This window comes from Pinus tabuliformis, chromosome 4_1, assembly GCF_031772625.1.
Source record: "Pinus tabuliformis cultivar Carrire ecotype Pingquan chromosome 4_1, CPIR1, whole genome shotgun sequence".
NCBI lineage: Eukaryota > Viridiplantae > Streptophyta > Pinopsida > Pinales > Pinaceae > Pinus > Pinus tabuliformis.
In genome coordinates, this window is record NC_142303.1 from 974511931 (window position 1) to 974515432 (window position 3502).

Below are 3502 nucleotides of genomic sequence, written 5' to 3' on the forward strand. Positions count from 1 at the left end.
AAATATATTATCACTTTAAGTATTGAAATTTAAACTAATGGCAAGATTTACCTTTACTTATATTTCACTTTCATTAACCTTTTTTTAACAAAAATTGAGAAATTTTATTAATAATAAAATATGTAGATAAGACTATAGAAAAGTTACAAAAATGTTTGTTATTAAAATCAAAATTGTTAATTCCTTATATATTCATTACAAAACTGAATTTCCTAGATTGGATTGTGGGCCTGACTCTTTTTCATTATCTATTGTGCATATTTAGGTGGTTTTTCATCTTTACTACTATTGTCCATGTTTCTTTTGTCATTGATGTGGTTTTTGATACTTAATCCATTTCCTCTTGAACTTGAACAAGATGATCATCTACCTAAATAGACGATGGACAAGATCTAGAAAAGTTCTTTGTTCTATGACCCAAATTATATAGAAGTGTATCCTCAACTTTCAAATTAGATTGTTTTGTTTCCATATCCGTGAGATGTTCTTCTTGAGCCTTTAATTCGTTTGAAATAGTATCCAAATCATAGGATACCTCCTTGGATGGTGTTTCATTGGCTTCCAAAGATGCCTTTAGGGGCTTATCTTTTAGAGAGTGAATTTCAAGAGAATCCTCCTTTTCAATAACTCAACATTGAAGCTCAGAGCTAACCCACCAAGTTGATTTACACGAAGTTTTGTTGTTCTTCCTTGGATTCCTTGGGAACTAGGCCACAAGATGACCTATATCAAAGGAAGGTTTGCATCAAATTTTTTTTTTTTCGTAGTCCAATTTTTGTCTCAATGAGTAATCTTTCCAAGTCAAATTTATTTATGCTGAAAACCCTTTGTTAGAAATCAATTTCTCCACAAATTCATGTATAAGTACAAATATTGCAATATTCTATTTCCATGACTCTTATAATGAAATTTTCCTAAAGAATTTCCAATGGTACAAAGAGACGTAAAGCATAGAACTACAAAGCTAGATTTGGGAGCCTAATCTAAACAAGAGCCGGAGAAAGAGAGTTGATAGAGAGATAAAAGGGTGAAATCCAAGGCATCATGAATAAAATGAAACTTCCCCAAAACCAAGGGCTAGAATTGAAGATCACATTCCTATATTTAAAGAGATAAAACTCAGCAATAGAACCCCCCTTTTCATAGGGGTTCACCTTTGATTTCATATTTGGAATTGATTCTAAGATTTGGAGGTCCAGTCATGAATATCAATGAGTTGTGGCCAAAAACCAATGAAATGCACACTAATGTTGAGGCCCAAAGGTGATAAGTCTCTTAAATGGCATCCTTATCAATGGGAATGGACATGGTTGGGGCCTACTGCACATAGAGGTGCTAAGAAACATCCCTAGTGATGATTCACATAAATATTTTCCTTGAATGTTATCAGGAGAAAGGGAATAGAGGATCCATATATGACCCAAGATAGAGCCCAAAATAATATCCATAAAGCAAAGATCGAGCCTATGTTGAAAAAGGGTCTGCTATTGTTATTTTAGAAGTGGGATCACAAGGGAACATCGTTGGCCTAGAATAACCATGAGTGGCTAGGAATCAACCCTAGTTTTCATTGCAACTATTATAATTTTTGTGAGTTGAAGAAGCACCATTCTACTTTAATACTTTCATTAACTTTAGGAATTAACATTAAAATTTGAATACAATTCCAAAATGGTTAGTTAACCAACATCACTAAGTTGAAGGTGGTCCACTAGATGAAAAATATTATATTTTTTCAATAATTAACCTAACATGATTAGGCAGGTTTTAACAACAACCCTTACTCAAACCCATGACCAAGAGGTGGTCACTCTCAATACCCGACCCTCAAAATATTGTTATGATGATGGGGTATAAATTTTTTGACTTTCGCGAAACTCCTCTAAACCCAAAACTATCATCACCATTGTGTCATCTCGTCGAAACGAATCCGGTGACATATAACTTCACCCCAATCTGAGGTACGAATCGAGAGAAGTAGCCTTTCAAAGTGGGCTCCACTTCCCCTAGCCACATCAGCAAGCTACCATGTAATAGTCTACCATTGGCTACAGTGATCAGTGAGCCCACCATCAGGTCGACTTGGCCTTTGCTCGAGTGCAAAACTTCCAAAGTTAACCCAACCCTTGACTCTCAACCTCCCAACCTCCAACCTAGTTGGGGTCGTCTTCCCCGATGGAAAACTTCCTCAAGTGACTATCCCGACCTCCTGACCTCCGACCTAGTCGAGGTCGGCTTCCTTGACGAACCACTTCCCCCAGTGACTATCCTGACCTTTGACCTAGTTAGGGTCAGCTTCTCTGATGGACCACTTCCTCCGGTGGCTACCCTGACCACCCGACCTCTGACCTAGTCAGGTCTTAACTCTTGACATGTTGCGACTTAGGTGATTTTCACTGAATTCCACAACATTCTAGCAGCTTCCAAAGGTCAGATTTTGAAGTAAATTTGATGGGTATTTATTGGGATTCCTAAAGGAAATGGATGCGCCACTCATCCTTGAAACAAAGAGAACTTACAAGGCTCTATAAGAACTTGAAAAACTCTTAAAAGGGTCAATAACAAGAGGATTTTTCTCCAAGAACCCAAATAAATGACAAGTTGTCAACCAAAGAATTTGACTCCCTTAACTAACCCAATAAGCTCAAAGACTAGATACCTTGCATCTCTCATAGCTCTCCATCATTCCATAAAGGAATGTACAATAGGAAATTTCCCACTGAAGGGTCATTGACCTTCTTAGTCATTCCTGTACTAGTGTTATTCTGACACTACAAGGATATATCCTCCTTGCTCCCATCTGACTTCATTATACAATTATTGCTTAAGGAATTGCAGTTCATTCATATCAATTTACAAAGGATTATGACATCCCATCACATGTAACCATATGCCAATCACATACATATGTTATCTATAAAAAGCATGTAACCAACATAGAATCATAATAGTCAACCATGAGATCATACAAGCTTACACATAAGTACTTATATTTAATTAATAAAGCTGATGGGTGACTGAGTTCGAGACTTCAACTCTCCACCCAACCGTGGATAGTTGCAGCCAAGTTACTTGCAGTTGTCACCCCCGAGACAAATACCAAGGGACTGAGGTGGTGTTTCTGAAGGGAATAATAAACATATGCCATATGAAACAGGGACTCCTGACGTCCTCCTACTCCACCTGCCAGCTACTTGGCAGTAAGTTTAATTTAAAAAAACCAGAGGCTTGTTGCGTCCTCCTTTCGTCTAAAAAATTATGATCAACAATAAACAGGGAATCCAGAGATATGATGCCTACACCCTTCAACTAATCAATAACAATCGACCAAGTTCAAGGATTCCTTAGACTTACAACCTCCACTCTCTCTATCCATCGAGAAACAGACCTACATACTCCAGGGAGTTTAAGGTCTCACATCTACCTTGACAACATGTAACACAGTGGTTCCACCCAATTAATGGAATCCCGAACTGACTATCACACAATGGTTCCACCCAAT